Below are 18,522 nucleotides of genomic sequence, written 5' to 3'. Positions count from 1 at the left end.
GTCAGAAGTTCGAGACTAGCCTGGCAAACATGGTGAAACCTTGTCTCTACTAAGAATACAAAAAAATTAGCTGGGTATGGTGACATGCTCCTGTAATTCCAGCTACTCAGGAGGTCGAGGCAGCAGAATTGCTTGAACCTGGGATGCAGAGTTTGCAGTGAGCCAAGATTACATGACTGCACTCCAGCATGGGTGACAGAGTGATACTGTCTCAAAAAATAAAAATAAATAAATAAATAAATCCGAGTATCCTTACATTTAGCATTTAGGTATACTCTGAGTGGTTTTAAGAAATAACAAAACCAATGAAGTATTAATAACAACAACAGCAAAACTGAACCAGAAGCTGATGAAAGGCCTCAGCATGTACTACTAATTCATAGGATGAAGGCACAGATTAAACTACACAAGGCTGGAATCAAAAACAGAGAATAGAGTATCTCTCTATTCACAAAAACAGAAATTGCAGGAAGGATATAGGACAACCCAACTTCTTCAACAACAACAAAAAAATGTAAGGAAATATAAAAGAAAGAAGGGGACAGAACCAACATATTAAAGAGAATTGAAGAGACCTATAAATCATGATGTACCGAATTTGGATCCTGATTCAAATACAAGACTATGAAAGAAACAAAGACAAACGGAAACTTGAACACAGTGAATATGTGATGACATTAAGGATGTACTGTTAATTTCTTTAGATGTTATAATGGTATCCTCAAGAGTCTTATCTTTTAGAGATATGTACTGAAGTATATGTAGATGGAATGATGAGATGCCTGGGATTTGCTTCAAAATAAGACAGTAAGAGGTGAAGTGAATAGAGATAGAGAAAAGAAGGCCAGCTATGAGCTGACAACTGTTAAAGCCTAATGGTGGGAAAGGAACAGGGAGTCATATGTTTTCAGTTTAGTGTTTTATATCTAAAACTTTCTAAATAATGCCCCTTTTTTTTTTTGACAGGGTCTCACTCTGTTGCCCAGGTTAGAGTGCAGTGGTACAATCACCACTTACTGCAGCCTTGACCTCCAGGGCTCAGGAGATTCTCCCACCTCAGCCTCCCAAGCAGCTGGGACCACAGGCACAGGTCACACCATCCCTGGCTAATTTTTTTTTGTACGTTTTATATGGAGTTTCATCATGTTGCCCAGGCTGATCTCAAACTCCTGGGCTCAAGCAATCCTCCAGTATCAGACTCCCAAAGTGCTAGGATCACAGGCATGAGCCACAGCACCCAGCCAATAATGCTTTTTTGTTTAAAAATATATATATGAAATAATGGAAATAAGTTAAAAAGTAGAAATACAGTTAGCATAGAAAATTCTTAAAACTTTTTAATTTAAAAATTAATTTATAAAATAATTGAGACATTTTTGACAAAAAAAGTAGAATCGTGGTAAATAAAATTCAGAATCTTTTCATCTTCAAATAACTTTAATCATCTTAAAATTTCAGCAAGTCACAAAATGGTAATCCTAAAATCTTAGACTTGTAAGACATCTTGGTAGTCACAAAGTTTCATCTCCTTCCCAGTGAATTTTCCCACCACCTTCCAACGGCCTATTGCCTGGGTCCTTCAAGCCTTGGGAAAGCACTCCTTTCCAAGACAGCCCCATTCCATTGTCAATCTGCTCTGCTACAAAATTCTTCTGCTACCAGGTGGAAAACTTCCCTTCTTCAAATTTCTTAGTTTTACCCATGGGAAAAAAAAATTTCAAATTGCAGCAACAGTCCATTGGTGATTTATGAAATTAAGTTAGCGGATTATTGACCGGAATTTTATTATTAAGTAGAAAAGAAAATGTCAAAGCACACTGCACACAGTAAAGTTAAGAACGAATTTGTGAAACTTGTTCCTGTTATTCACATATGTACATATATATACATACATACACACACATCCATACTGAATAAAGGGTCAAAATGTAAAATTTATTTCTTGCAGTAGATTTTGTCAAAAACAAAATTAGAAAGGCAGTGCTCAAAAACCAGCTCTCAACAAGTTGCCCCCCAGTAAGTCTTATCTCTTCAGTTATTTCAACAGCTAGATAGTTCTCAGGTGCTATAGTTTCTCGTCATCTCAACATCCTATAACCCTTCATGGACATGGTTTCCACTCATATTTATTGAACAAATATATACTAGTACATACTAGTACCCCTTAAAATGAGGTCTGTAAATATTCTAAGTCAATGCAAAATAATCCATTACAGCCCACATTCTACACAAAATATTTTATACATTCATGTAAAAACTATGAAATGCTGGCACATATTCTTCGAAGTCACTGAAGATCCAGAACTCAAGAGAAAGACTTAGCCTGGAGAGAGATGAATTAACAAATTATGATATAGGAAAAGTCTTGGGTGATAAAAATTAGTCAGGGCTATTAATCAAAGGCTAAGGACAGAACCCTGGGAAACAGGAAAACTGAATGGACAGTCAGAGGAAAAGAAGTCTGCGAAGAAGAGAAGGAAAAGTAAAACAAAGAGTCAAAACATGTCAGAAGGGACTCGAAGACTTTCAAAGACATCCCAACAAATTTCATGTTGCTTATTTCAGCTCATTTTGTAGCTAACAAGAAAATCTAGATACAGCTTACTTGGTTTCCCTAAAAACTGCTGTGAAATCTATACATCTGATAAGCAATCCTTGTTATCATGAAAATCACTGGCAAAAATATCTTGGATAGGAGATGGCCAAGGTTAAAATTTCAGTAACAAAAACCACCACAGATTTTTTCTGAAGTTGTTTATAAATATATAAAGATATGAAAACTTTATCAAATGTTTTGCCAAGATACTATGCCTACTATTTTTTTAAGACACTGTGTCACTAAGTCACCAAGGCTGGAGTGCAGTGGCAAGATCATACATAGTTCACTGAAGCCTCTATCTCTGGAGCGCAAGGAATCCTCCCACCTGAGTCTCTGGAGATTTTTTTTTTTTTTTTTTGCTAGAAACATGGTCTCACTATATTACCCAGGCCAGTCACAAACTCCTGGACTGAAGCAATCCTCCTGCCTCAGCCTACCCAAGTGCTAGGATTATAGACATGAGTCTATGCCCCACCTCTTTCCTTCTTAAAGAAAGGACACTTTAAATCACTTTCTCCACACACAGAGATGAATGAGTAGCAGACATATAAATTAGGATTTATTTCAGGGTTCCTGAACCACCTAAGAGAAAACAGACACAAAAAGCAACATCACTTGCCTACCGTCACACTTAAATAATTAGTGAACTGGGACTTGAGGCTAGAACAATTTTCTTTCTAGCCTCTGCTCCTTTCAGAAACAACAGGGAAAAAACAGTATCAAATACCTGGTTTGTTGAAATTCCGGTCACTACAGATTCAGGATAAACTCCTACAAAAGTCTATACTCAGCAGTACTGGCCAGTGATATCCAATATTCCAATAACACATCTGCCATTTCAAGGTACCCAAGTGGAGACAAATTTTCACCTTTCAATGGTACTGTGAACTACAGGCTTCAACAGCTCCTTTGTGACCTGTCAACATTCCAGATAGACTCAACATTCCATTTCTTTTTTAATCGGGGAGAAGCAAGATGGTAAGATGGAGGTTATCACCTTACCCTCTACATGTTTCCATTTTCCCACTTCACCTTTATAATTAAAGCTGGGAAAGGAACATAAGTAGAAGCTCATCAGTGCTTTCTAGTTTCTGAATGAAAACTATTCCCCAATGATTCAATTATACCCTAACTCAAATAGTGTAGTATTGGCTCTGGTTCAAGATAGTTCCCATGGGGAGGGGAAAGCAAATAGAATCAGGGTTTGAAGTTGTTTACATATTCTTAGGGATAACAAAAGACGGTAGTTATGGCTATAGGCTCTGGAACCAGACAGCCTGGGTTCAAACCCCTGCTCCACCATTAATAGGCTTAGTGCCATGAGGAAGTTACTTCAAACTGCAGTCCTTTTGTTTTCTTATAGGATACCTAGGATACTAGTACCTACCACAGAGTATTACTATAAGAATTAGATAAATAAATAAATGTAAAAGTGCTTATAGACAACCAGCATGGTGGCACAAACCTCTAGCCCCAGGTACTCAGGAAAATGAAGACAGGAAGATGACTGGAGCCCAGGAGTTCAAGGCTATAGAATGCAACAATTACATCTGTGAGTAGCCAGAGCACTCTAGCCCAGGCAACACAGCAAGGTACCATCTCTAAAAAAATATTTAAAAATAAAAGTGCCTATAGAACAGTGTCTGACACATATTAAGTATTCAAAAATGGTATTTGTTATCAATATTTTATAATTCAATGTCTTTAAAAATATATATTAAATATATACCTTAATTGAAAGTACAAATTAAAATATAAAATAAACTATCTCCAACATAAAAATCCTGCTTGTTATTTAGGAAAAGTACTTCCACTATTAAGTGATTGTCAGCGGCAGCTATAAGCCAACAACTTACATAATGATTTCTAAGTATATCATCAATGTTTAAGGCATGTACCTTCCCCTCTATACTGCCAGGCAGAACCATATATAAGCAAGTTGCTTTGATTTTATAACTGTGTAGTCCCATTAAAATTCAGTCAGCTAAAAAAGAATATTTTGTTTGGTCTAGTTCTAACATACTGCCACTGAACTATGTTAGGCAAAAGAAAAGAAAGAAGGCAGGGTGGGAGGAAGAAAAGAAAAAAGCAAAATTGGCCAGGCAGGTGGCTCAAACCTATAATACCAGCACTTGGGAGGTGAAGGTGGGTGGATCATGAGGTCAGATGTTCAAGACCAGCCTGGCCAAGATGGTGAAACCCGTCTCTACTAAAAATACAAAAATTTGCCAGGCGCAGAAGCAGGTGCCTATAATCCTAGCTACTCAGGAGGCTGAGGCAAAGAACTGCTTGAACTCAGGAGGTGGAAGTTGCAGTGAGCCGAGATCGTGCCACTGCAGTCCAGTCTGGGTGACAGAGCAAGACTCCATCTCAAAAAAAAAAGAAAAGAAAAAAAGAAAGAAAAGAAGAATCTAAAAACATAAAATCTTATACAAGCATAAGCAAGAGAGTCGTAGAAAAAAAATCATACGACATCAACATTACCTTGAGAACATACTGGAATGTAAAGATCAGTTCACATTTGGTTTAGAAATGGTTAGTGTTTTTGTTTTTTTTATTTTTATGTTCCTTGTTTTTAGCACTGGTTAAAGCATTCTCTATGTCCACAACGCTACATTTAGGTGAAACCACTTTCATTGACTAAAACAATATTCAGATATTTATTCCGCAAACATCACAACAGTATGTCACAAATGACCTATTTTCTGTTATTCTGCAAAACAAGTAATAAATATGAACTTTATTTGGGAGATCAGGAAGTACATGCTAAGAAAAGGGGAGGGGAAAACTCACTTATTCCCAAATAAAATTATATGATGTCTGGAATTTGCTTCAAAATAATGAGAATGGGTCAGGGAGTAAAAGGGAAATACAGATGAAACAAGACTGGTCATGTGGCTGGTAACTGTTGAAGCCAGGTGAGGGTACGCGAGGCTCATTATACTACTATTCTCTACCTCTGAATATATTGAAATTTTGCCATAGTAAAAAGTTTAAAAAAGAAAAACACTTTTCAGTAACTGATAATGGTACCTTCTTTCTTCCAAAAACACTCTGATAATCAAATAATACATGGCTTTTAAAAACCTAACCAAACATGGCTTTTAAAAAACTAACTGGAAAAAAAAAAGTCCTTAAAAAAAAATGCCACATTATCCTTCACTGCTATGATGTATTCTACACAGAGCAAGTAACACATAAATCATAGATCTATAGAATATTCTAGAATCTTCCCTCTTTCAATTTAAGCTTGCAGTACTGAAGATGAAGGTTAAATGGCCTCAATTAGGTAGAAGCCACATCTGTATCACATATGCAGCCTACATCTACCTCTCTTCATTGCAGAGCTAGCAAAGTTTAGAATAACTTCAACGTGCCTTTATTTTCTTCCTGTTTTCAGGTGGAGGGAAGTGGGGGAAGACAAATGTATTCACATTCCCATATGTGTATAATTTAAAACAGACAATCTTGGCATTAAGGAAATTAAGACATAGGCTTTACTGATATTGAGTTTAATGGCCAAGATCCAGAAACAGTTCTGGTTACAAGTCCATGGATAACTCTTGATTCCTTTGCAGTGGACAGACCCTGTTTTATCTGGTATTCTGACCCTTCCCACACACAACTTTTATCCACATTATTAAGGAAAAAAAGTTTTCCTTTTTCTCCTTAAGAGAAGTGGATTAAAGAAAATTTTCCAAGGAAGACGTTCATTTTGTAGTTTTTCTACCAGAGTGTAGACATTTATTAGCTTTTCTACCAGAGTCTAGAAACAATTAAACAGAGTACTGGGAAACAGTAAAAGACTATCACAATAAAAATGGGCCCCAAAAGCGAAGGCTGAATATGAACCATCGTCTGGCATATAACCACTGCCACATTTGCTTTTCAAATGCTTGTGGAGGCATTTGGCATCATTTTCCAATAATCCCATAGGACTTTCACTTCCTTGTTTTTTCAGTAGTATTTCAAAATGTTGACACATTTATTGAACTATTTTTGGAAGACCGAGCTCTGTCTACCTTCAGCGTTCAAAATACAAATATATAAAAGCGACAGGACATCCCTCTAGCTGTAAAACTTTGGCAGACTTCCTGAGTTCTCCAAGAAAACTTCAACTGGCAAAAGTGCACAGTGTAGTGAGAACAACTCTGGACACAAGGGACCTTGGCTGTGCCTGAAGCTCCATTAGTAACTGCTCCAGGACTTTGAATAAGTTTAAACTCCACTTTTCTTACTTGTCAGGTATGTGGTACAAAATTGTTTTAAAAATCAAATGGAGGCCCGGCATGGTGGCACATGCCTGTAATCCCAGCACTTTCTGAGGCTAGGGCAGGAGGATCACCTGAGGTCAGGAGATCGAGACCAGCCTGGCAACATAGTGAAACCCCATCTCCACTAAAAATACAAAAAGTAGCTGGGCGTAGTGGTATGCATCTGTAATCCCAGCTACTCAGGAGGATGAGGCAGGAGAGTCACTTGAACCCAGGAGGCAGAGGCTGCAGTAAGCCAGGATCGCGCTACTGCACTCCAGCCTGGCTGACACAGCGAGACCCCATCTCCAAAAAACAAAAACAAACAAAAAAAAAAGAAAGACTGAAATCATTTAACATACCAACATACTTTAGGGAAATGTTGTCCTTATGGATAGCCTGCAACATCTTCTACATTAATGAACAATAGATTTGATTTTATAAATCTCTAAAATCCACTGGGCAACTTAACCAACACTGATCACATAACAGGCAGTAGTAGATCATCCTGACATTTCCTCAGACCTCCCAGTCACTACTGACCTACTATGGTATTCAGAATCTTCCTTTATGTTTTACTGTCCCCAAAACCCATACTCAAAAATCCCTAACATCTGTACCTTCATATTAAGGTAAATCCCTAATTACGTCCAACCTAGTAATGAAACTTTTCACCCTTACAGTATTTAACAGAACCTGCATATATTCAAAGCTTACTCTAATCCCCAAATCACATTCAAAGAATATTCTTTTTATTTATTTATTTGTTTACTTTTTAATAGAGATGAGGTTTCCCCATGTTGCCCAGGCTGGTCTTGAATTTCTGAGTTTAGGTGATCTGCCTGCCTTGGCCTCCCAAAGTGCTGGGATTATAGGTGTGAGCCACTGCACCAGGTCCAAAAAATATTCAAGTATATGTGTGGCAACAATATGTCAATCTAAAGACAGAAAAACCAAGATATTCAATATATCTAAACTAACACTATCACTTCCAATACACAACAAAAACAAATTTGGTGAGTATGTATTGTTAAGTCTAGTTCAAATACATATTTCTAAGAGTTTATACTAAACTAGTCTTTCCCTGTAGAAAGACTACAGGGAAAAAAATACAATAAATTTACTAAACTTTTCCTAGGAAGTAGCTTCTTGACCAATAACATATCAGTCATCCACTCCCAAGCCACCCTATATGTTTACTCAATCACCTGACTTTTCTACCTCCCTCTATATAAATGAAGTTCAACCCAGCACCTGGCATGGAGAAACAAGTATAATTTTATTATGGCTGCAGTCCTTACCAAATGTAAGTACCACAGCAATCTTGTGAATTTTGTTTTTAATCAATTTAAATTCCAAAATTCAACTTATTTAACATGAGCTAATTTCTGCTTCCTCTCAGAACCACACTAAAATGACAGCAAAAGGAAAGTTTTCTTACTGGGAACAAATTTACAAAAGTAAAGCAAAAAAAAAAATAGGAGGGGTCAGGCCAGCAAATATGTCAACAAAATTTTAGAAGATAGAAAGCAGATGTACAAAGTAACTGACTTAGTAGAGCAGAGGAAGCAGAAAACTGTGTTCCTGTGTTGGTGGGGGCCTACAAGAAACAAGTTGATTGTTGGAAAAGCCCTGAGAGCCTGAGAAATTGGAGGTTCCAGGTACCTCTGAGGACTGAGGTGAGAGAAAAGCATCCTTCAAATGGCTTCAAAAGGTGCCTTCAAAATTTGGAGGGAAGGTAATCACTAACAGAATTCTATAGACAACCAAACCATAAAAGCAACCAAACTGAGAGTGGAGAAAGACATTTTAAGACATGCAAGCCTCAAGAAATTCACCTCCCATTACTTTCTTGGGCAACTACTAGAAGTCTTCATTAAGGAAATTAGGATTTGGCCTATACTGATGTTGATTTTGGTGGGGCGGACAGAGTCTTGCTTTGTCGCCCAGGCTGGAGTACAGAGGCGCAATCTTGGCTCACTACAACCCTGCCTCCTGGCTGTCTCAGCCTCCCAATCAGCTGGGACTACAGGCAGGCACTACCACACCCAGCTGAATTTTGTATTTTTAGTAAAGACGAGGTTTTGCCATGTTGGCCAGGCTGGTCTCAAACTCCTGACCTCAGGTGATCCACCCCCGCCCCTTGACCTCCCAAAGTGCTGGTATTATGGGGGTAAGCCACCACACCCAGCACTAAACTTTTAACAAATAATAAAGCATAAAATATTCTGTCAGTTAAAAGAATCAAGAAACAAGAAAATCATGTTATTTAGAGACAAAACACCAGAATACAAAACCAGAACTACTGAAAGTAGTTGCCTCAGGGGAGCAGAAATCTGTCAAGAAGGGAGCTAGGGCACTGGTCTGCTGCTTTTCTTCACAATCCCCTAAGTACTACCTGACTTTCTACATCATATGAAGCATCCTGGGAATGCCATTTGCACTTTACATGAAAGCAAAAAGTGCAAAACCACAGGAAAGGCAGAAAGTAAAGGTAGGGGGAGAGCCACATTTTATTCTGATGTGTTTTAACCTCTGGTATATTTTTCTAATATTGAAAAATCAGACTAGAAACATTTAAAGTTTCTAACAAGATGAAGGGTATTCCCTGTTCCCGCATGATTCAAGAATCACGTAACTCAAAGTAGTACTCAGGTCTGCTTCATAATCATACCTTTACACAAAAAAACTAGATGGTAGAACCCAGTAAGGAAAGCAAGCCTGTCTTTTACAAAAGTTAGATACTGCAGATGCCAACGAATTCCAAAAAACTTCAACTTCTACTGAGTAATAACATCAAACTATTAAAAGCAGTAACTGGACCTCACAGAAGAAAACAAGGATTTTAGCCATACACAAGTTGGGTGCCCTGGAGCCTAAGGCCTCAATTTCTCACACGTAAAAAGAGCACACCAGCTACTCCAAGTTGGTGCTGCAGAAAAGGAGCAGGGATATTAACATATGTAAAGTACCAATTACAGCACCTGGTTATAGTCAGTGCTGCAAGACCATTGGCTTCCTTATTTTTTTTTTTACATGTTTATTGATCACCAATGCCCTGGCCTTACAGGATTACTTACAATGAAACCTAGAACAAAGCCAGAACTGAGCATAAAATGCATGCATCAGGGACAGGTTAAACAAAGCAGCTGACCCATGACAGCACTAGAAGCAACAGAACCAGTGGGACCAGTGGGCCCAGCGCTGTGCCATTACCCAATTTTTAGCCTAAAATATATTTATATGAAATGTGACTTGTTAAAATAGGCAACTAACTTAAAACATTATATTGGTGTGCAGGTCTGTTTCACACCAAGATTTATAAAGGTTACATTTTAATGCCATATGCAGAGGCTTAAACATTATTAATAAAAATTCTGCTCACTAATAGGGTTCTTTCAGCAAATTTACTGCACTTATAGAAGAAATTATAGTATAGCATATGCACACAATTTTACATTTATAATCAGTTACCTCTGGCAACACAACAAAAAGACTACATTATCCCTGTGTTATTTAAGCTAGATCCCAACTGCTTTGCCATATATATGCTCTTTTGTTACCAAAAAAAATGAAGTTAAGACAGAGTTTCTAAAAGCTCAAACATTCTAGATACTGGACTGAAATTGTTAAAAAGTGGTTTTAACTTGTGATCACAATAGGAAATTACAGTTTCATATCAAAGACTGCACTTCCACACAGATAATTATTCCTGACCATTGCAAAAAATCTGCTTACCACATACTCACCAGCAACCAACCCACTAGGTCTTTTCTTAACCTAACAATTTTTACAGATGCCAGGCACTCTGTGAAGCATTTTTATAAGCATTAGCTCATTTAATCCTCATGTAACTCTGAGGTAGGTATGATTTTTAACCCCTTACTACAGGAAATGAGACTTTGAGAAATAATTTGCCGAAGATCACAATGGCATATGTGGCAGTCTAACCAGCATCAAATACTGTGGACATGCTACTGATCCCTTCTAATCAATATTTCCATCAAAGAAATTTGTGAGGAAATAAACACACATTCATTAAGCTCACAGGTAAGAATACAAGTGGGCAGAATTATATCAGAATTCAGTTTAACCTTGACAATTAGGTAAAAGGAGGTCAACTAAATGAATTCAACTGAATGGAAAGAAGTACAGTGGGGGTAGGGGAGAATCAATGATGAGAAGTGCAATAGGCTGAAAAAATATTTTTAAAAAAGAGAAAAACGAATACTCTTAAAATTTCCATCTTTTAATCTCCTAAATAAGAACTGAAACATCAGTTCTCAACCTTTTCTGTTTCCCAAAACCCTTTCAAAACCCTCCTAAGTCTCTTTCTCAACCTGTCTCTCCCATCCACTTGTAAACACACACACACACACACACACACACACACACACACACACACACAGAAGCGCATGCACATGGAAGCACAATACCTGACTTACAGTCTCAGGCAGTATATGTACCCTGGAGGCCCAAGAACCCCACTTTCCACCCCAGGTCAGGGGACTGAACTAAATAACCTCCAAGCTCCCTTCTGGCCCATAAGGTAAATGAATCTAAGGTGAAAAACAAGTAGCTTCTGAACAAAAAGAGATCGAAACAAAGAATTATGGCAGAGTGTATATCACATTTCAATTTTATGTCTTCAAGCTACTGAGATATGTACATATATTGGTAGAATGTAGGAAACTGTAAAAAATATGAGCAAATTCAGCACTGTTATGATGGCCCAGCCCTGAAACTCATCAGCAGGTCTGGAAACTTGAATACAAGGGCTTGGAAAACGGGTCTTCAGAGTTGGTAATTAGACCTATATGACAAGCTTTTAAATCACAATTATCCTGCAAAAAAGGCAACTGAAGGGTAACATAAGTGTTGAAGTATTTGAAAATTCTTTCATGAAAATTGAGGGTGAGGCCATAAGAGCAAAGCAACAAGAAACTGGCCTCTTCACAAAGATTTGGTTTAAATAGCACAAACTACCCTACCTGACCTAGGCAATATGGTCCTATAAATGAACAGTGACAAAAACACTGTGGGAGCCTTTCCATGCCCTCCAGTTCCTAACCCGGAAGGAACTAAAATGATCCCCATGATACTGGATTTAGTTTTATATGCAAAATTTCAACTTGTCTATCTAAAGCAAAATCTTACTTAAGATACAGCTCAGATCTCATAAAAGATTGTTCTTATCCTGCAATTTATTCCAGATTATTTACAAGACAATCTATGTACTTTTTGACTTTATGGCTCTACTATGTTAGAGTGAAAATATGCAAAACTCAGAAAGGTATCTGCGAAGTGAAAATATGTTTCCATTTTAAAGATAACTGAGAATATGAAATTAGCTCAACTTCAGTCTTCGAAGAAAAAAAATCCAAAAGCAGTATGAATGCACTCATAGAGCACATGAAATCTATTCCAATGCCAAGAAGTAAGAGATACCACTTTAAAATAAGAAAATTCAGAGAGCCTCTGAAATTCTAACTGAAATTAATACTACCCCAACACCACAGACATAGATTATCTACTCTCCTAGACATGAAAAACATGAATCTAAGAAACTTACAACACAGATCCCAAGCCAAACAGGATAAACAATACCAGTGGTTAGAAAAGCAAATCCTTTAAATAAAATATTACCTACACGATGTTTCTACATGAAATATTACCCATTTCTATGTAAACTTTGTCAAAGAATCTTCACTAAAGATTCTTCACCTCCAATATATTAAAAGTTTTAATGAATTAATTCATCAAATATTTATTAAATACAATGTATAGACATTTCCCATCACAAATACATATAATATTCCCTCTCTCATATGAAATACACACACATACACATGCTTTATAGAAAAGGCTACCCAAAACTGTTTTTTTATTATACTTTAAGTTCTGGGGTACATGTGCAGAATGTGCAGTTAGGTATACACGTGCCATGATGGTTCGTTGCATCCATCACCTCGTCATCTACATGAGGTATTTCTCCTAATGCTATCCCTCCCCTAGGCCCCCACCCCCTCCTATCCTTCCCCTACCCCCACCACCTGAGAGGCCCCAGTGTGTGATATTCCCCTGTGTCCATGTGTTCTCATTGTTCAACACCCAATTATGAGGGAGAACATGCAGCGTTTGGTTTTCTGTTCTTGTGTCAGTTTGTTGAGAATGATGGTTTCCAGCTTCATCCATGTCCCTGCAAAGGACATGAACTTATCCTTTTTTATGGCTACATAATATTCAATGGTGTATATGTGCCACATTTTCTTTATCCAGTCTATCATTGATGGGCATTTGGGTTGGTTCCAACTCCTTGCTATTGTCAACAGTGCCACAGTAAACATACATGTGTATGTGTCTTTATAATACAATGTCTTTGTAATACATGTTTACATGTAGTAAATGTACATGTGCATGTGTCTTTATAATACTGGCCCAGCAATGGGATTGCTGGGTCAAATGGCATTTCTATTTCTAGATCCTTGAGGAATCACTACACTGTCTTCCACAATGGTTGAACTAATTTACACTCCCACCACAGTGTAAAAGAATACCTATTTCTCCACATCCTCTCCAGCATCCGTTATCTCCTGGATTTTTAATGAGCGCCATTCTAACTGGCGTGAGATGGTATCTCAACATGATTTCGATTTGCATTTCTCTAATGACCAGTGATGATGAGCTTTTTTTCATATAAAAGCTACCAAAAACTATTAGCTATAACTCTATATTGGCTGGGCGTGGTGGCTCATGCCTATAATCCCAACATTTTGGGAGGCTGAGGCAGGCAGATCACTTGAGGTCAGTAGTTCAAGACCAGCCTGGTCAACATGGTGAAACCCCATATCTACTAAAAATACAAAAATTAGCCAGGAATGGTGGCACATACCTGTAATGACAGCTACTTAGGAGGCTGAAGCATGAGAATCACTTGAACCTGGAGACTGAGGCTGGAGTGAGCTGAGATCACGCCACTGCACTCCAGCCTGGGTTACAGAGTGAAACTGTGTCTCAAAAACAAAAACAAAAAAACAAGCAACAACAAAAAACTATAAATCATTTCTAGATAACTAAGATGATTTCTTTTGTTCCTTCTTGGTTTACCTATAACTTGTAAATAACTCTAATATTAATAGCTAATTTGGAGGCCATTTCCCTACAGTTAATGATACCAGGCATTGACTCTATTTTAGATTTGAGTTTAGGGCACTGCCCATGCAGAGAAATGAAATAAATCTTATAATACCAAGTTGCTGGTTTATGCCAAAACATGGCATCCCAAAGGATGTTCTGTCTAGAATCGGTGACAAAATCACATACAAATCTTCTATTTGCTCAGACATTCCAAAGAGATTAGAACTGTTTGCATGTTGAGATGAAGAGACTAGGGCTAACAGTGGATCTGCTGACTCCTAACGGTTCAGCCCTTAGATTCCAAGATTCTATAAAAGAACAGTAAATTAGGGTTTGGCTACTATTTGCTGACTACGAAAGCCAACATAAACATTTACTGAGGCTTTGAAATCTGTAAGGGTACCCAGTGGTTAGGTACAGTAATTCTGAATCTGAAGAAAACAAGCCCACTGGAAATGCTTCTAAATAAAGGTGGGATGGAGGAGGCAGGCACATTTCTTTTGTTTTCTCCAAGTAAACAATACAGATTTTAGAAATGCAAAATGTGACTCAGTGGTACTGATCCCTATAAACTGTTCATTTGCCTTATAAAACTACTAGCAATTCATACTTAAAAAAAAAAGTCCACACAGTTTTTAAACAGACAATTTCAGTTCAAAAAAGAAAGAAAAAGGCCCATGCCTTCAATAGAAACAGAAACAAAAGCAAACCTTCAAAAATATTTAGCATTCTGCTACATAAAACATAAACCCTACATTCCTAAATGAAATGGCAAAGATACAACCTTTGTAGTTCACTAACCACAGTAATATGAGAGGGGTGTTTCAGGGCAGAATCTGATGTTAAACATAACTGTGCAATATTACTAATTACAGAGAAATTGTACCAATAAATATTTTGGTTGTGGACTGCTTTGTCATCTTTGTGAGTATTTTTAGTTGAAAGCAAGTGGTTGGGTAGTACACGTGGACATGGTTCTGATTTTTAAATACCTATTTTTACATTCTGGTCACTGGTTAGGTTTTCTAAACTCAATTCCTTAGAACTAGTAATTTGGAAAGGGTAAGCCACAAGAATGTTACATTAAGAAGCCAAGGATCTAACTAGCTCACCAACTCAGATCAGCACAAAGCTCATTTGGAAATCTCCAAGTGTTCGCATATCTAATGACAGACCCGGGCAGTCACTAAGTCTTTAAGAACACTTCTGACAGTGAGCAAATTATCCTAAAGCTGTCACCTGAAATACAGCAAGAGCTATCTGAATTTCCTTCTTTTATATTTAGATAGTTATTTTCTAGTGGCCTCTCTTCAGATTCATCCCCTAAATCAAATTTGCTTCTTTCTACTTGGACTTAAATTTCAGATTTGAAATATATATACCCAGTTGCTACAAAATGCTCCCTGGCGGTTTATGTTTTTTACACAAGTTAGGAAAAAATCTGCTGAAATTCTAGCTTTGTTACATGATTTTTTAAAACACTTTTCATCTTTAACAGTCACCATCCAATTTAGATATCAAGAGTTTGAGGGACAAGGCTCAATTCACCCACAAATTTTCTTTCGAAGGTTTTTGCAAACAGTGCTCTTAACTACTTGGACTAGAGGTAAAAGATTAAAGAACTGTTATGACTAGGTCTTTCTTACAGAGGGATGTTTTAAAAGGAAAGAAACCGTCCCTTCCCGTTACTCTAAATGAGCAGCCTCTTGTTCTCAGCAGTCTGTCTGCACACAAGACCACTACTGACTTCAGTGGGAATTCTGCCCAAGAAGTGAGGAAGACAGGATAGGATTAAATTAGCGCTAAATCCACACCATTGTTCCAAGCCATTACCACTTGTACAGTTCTCCAATAACCTCCAAAGAATAGATATCTGAAGTATGATGGTGGTTTTTACATTGAATTATAAGAATGATCACTCCAGCTCTGACAGGTGACACAGCATAGCTCTTTAAAAGTTGTGTCAAACTCACAGCCTGATGGATGTACCCAGTTGGCCCTTATCACAATTCAAGATTGCATTGCAATGCAGCCCCCATCAGTGGCTGCAACAGCCATCCAGCGATTTCTCACAGCAATGAGCCTGGAAAGGGAAACTGAATAGGATTAAGCACTATTCGTTCCCCACTAAAACCTGTTCAAAGCTTAAGAATTCTAAATCCTAGCCCTGCAGCATAGAAATTGACTCAGTTTCCCGCAAGTGCTAAGCCCGAAGTGAAATGTGACAGAACACCAACTAAAATGCTAATTCTCGACAGTGTTATAAATAGAAACCACAGAAATAATATATTCTGTTGAAAAGAAGAATAAAAACTGGGGGGGGGGGAGGGAATAAAGAAAAGACTGAAGAAATGAGGGGAAAACTGCGAAAGTCGTTTTTTGAAAAAAAGCTTAAATAACACTCACAAGAGGAACAAGACGCCTGGCACACACATGCCATTTCAGATGCAAGAAGTTCAAGAAACCTGGGAAAGACGTGATTCAGAAATGTGAAAATATATCCACAGCTCCTCTAGGTTCCACCTTCCCTCCCACCCATCCAGGAATCTTAAAATTAGGGGCAGGTGTGGTGTTGATGGAGCAATTCAACGAAAGGCGACCCGGATCAGTAGGGAGGGCGCCACACGCAGACCCCTCCCCAAAATTACTCTAGGCAAGAGCTCTTCTCGCCAAACCTCATTTTATTTAAAAAATAAAAAATAAATAAAACAAACTTGACCTCGGGGGAGGTGAGCGATCTGGAGAAACATAACTGACATCCCACCACAGACGTCCAGGCTGCTTGGGGCAGCGTCTGCACCTGGGGATGGGGTCCCCAGACGCCGACTCCAACCCTGCCCGCTCCTTTAGGTTCTCCTCCTGGTCTTTCCCCGCTGCTCACTTAAAAATGCTCCCAACCCTCGGCCCCCAGCGCGGGAGCAGAAAAAAACAAGCCATCTGTGGTGAGACGGCCTGGGTGTGGGAATTTTAAGGATCCGAGCACGAAACACGCGTCCCTCTCGGCAGCTCCCAGACGGCGCAGGCGGCAGCCGGGGGCGCGGGCGAAAGCTGACGCCGAGCCCAACCCGCACCGCGCGTGGGGCTGGCGCGCAGCCCTCGCCCGGCTTCCCGCAGTCCCCACGCGCGCGGCCGGCCCGCGCTTCCCCTTCCAAAACCTTCCTCCTGAAGGGCGACGCCGCGGCTGAGCCTCCCCGCTGGGGGATGGAGCCGGATTTCTCCCGCTGCTGCTCCACGGGGCCCGGACGCGTGACCTGAGCCCACGGCACCCCGGCGGGGACTACGTCCTGCCCGTGCCCCCGCCTCTCCAGGCTCCGCCGGGACGCGGCCCCTGCCCCCCGGAAAAGGGAAGAGGGGCACCTCGGGGAGCAGCGAAGCCGGGATCCAGCCCGAAGCAACAGGACCCGGACCCCGGGGCAGAAATCCAGTAGAGCACAGACCGAGAAGGAAAGGAAAGAGGGAGCCGCAGAAAATCCCAAAGCCGGGCCCCCCTCTCCCCACCCCCCATCCCGGTGGGACCGTCCCGCCACCGCTTCCTGCCTGGGATCAGCTTCCCAGCCGCAGCCAGAGGAAAAATCTGAGCCGCCCCTGCAGCCCCACACGGACTAGTCGCCCGGCCCGTGCAGTCCCACACGCCTCCTTACCCCGACGCCGCACCTCTGGAGGTCGCCCGCCGCGGGGACCCGTCCCTCTTCGCTCCCAGCCGCAAGCAGCCGCGCCGGCCTCCTCCCTCCGCTAGGTTTCAAATTGAAATTCCCTGGCTGGGGCCGTCAGAGGACTCCGAGCGCCGGCCCCGCCCCCTCGCGGCGGAAGCCCCTCCCGCGCCCCCGCCGGACGCGCCCCCGGCGCGGAAACCCCCGCGGACGGCCCCGCCCCCGACGCCCAGGCCCCGCCCCTGCGCAGGCGGGGGCCCTTTCCCGCGGGATTCGCCGAGCGCGGCCGCGGGGACCCGGAGTTGGAGGTCGTCTTTCGCCCTCAGGGCCGCCCGGATGAGGACCGCTAATGCCTCTGGGCAAGGAGTCTTCGACTGTGATTCCTGGCTTTAAATGTCCTCTCAACTTTAAAAGTTGTTTATTCAAAGTGCATTCGCTGGCTAAACCCTCACTGAGCGCCTTCCTAGAGGTAGACCCTGGAGCAGAGCCTGGAGATGCAGCATAAGGAAAACTGGGTCTCCCTCACTCTAGAGTGGAAAAAGTGCTTTCACAGAAAGGGCATTGAAAAGGAACCATGTGTTCTTCCTGTGGGAGGGACAGGAGGGGTTGGGGAAACCCCGCGGAGGAAAGGCCTCCCGAGAGTGAGTAGGATTTCTCCCGGCAGAGGCCTGGGAACCTGGATTGCAGAGCATGACTACTGCTGAAGAAGAGTATGGAAAAGACCTAGTTTGGGGCCAAATTATGGAAAGCCACAAGCATACACACACACGCTACCCTTCTGGTTCTTTTCTTTTGCACAATGAAGTCAATATGTTTCAGATTCAATACATTTCATCTTTTCTGAAGGTTTGCACGTCGAGCTGGTGCAAACGTGTCCAGCTCA

General features: G+C 40.4%; 1 protein-coding gene across 22 annotated transcripts in view; it reads right to left on the bottom strand.

Annotated features, from left to right (window-relative positions):
- Positions 1–17,764, bottom strand: part of EPB41L2 (erythrocyte membrane protein band 4.1 like 2) — a 228,489-nt gene extending 210,725 nt beyond the window's left edge. For 4 of the 22 annotated variants that reach the window (XM_074397455.1, XM_074397456.1, XM_074397459.1 and 1 more), the window contains exon 1: positions 17,631–17,762. The gene's annotated coding sequence lies outside the window, so the exon portion shown is untranslated. Of the gene's footprint in view, positions 1–16,708; positions 16,981–17,630 lie in introns of those variants that run through there. The other 18 variants (XM_074397458.1, XM_074397460.1, XM_074397457.1 and 15 more) reach the window with 10 other exon arrangements.
- Between the last annotated feature and the right edge of the window lie 758 nt (positions 17,765–18,522).

Source organism: Saimiri boliviensis, chromosome 4 (genome assembly GCF_048565385.1).
Source record: "Saimiri boliviensis isolate mSaiBol1 chromosome 4, mSaiBol1.pri, whole genome shotgun sequence".
NCBI classification, from domain to species: Eukaryota; Metazoa; Chordata; class Mammalia; order Primates; family Cebidae; genus Saimiri; species Saimiri boliviensis.
This window is presented reverse-complemented; position numbering and strand designations above follow the sequence as displayed.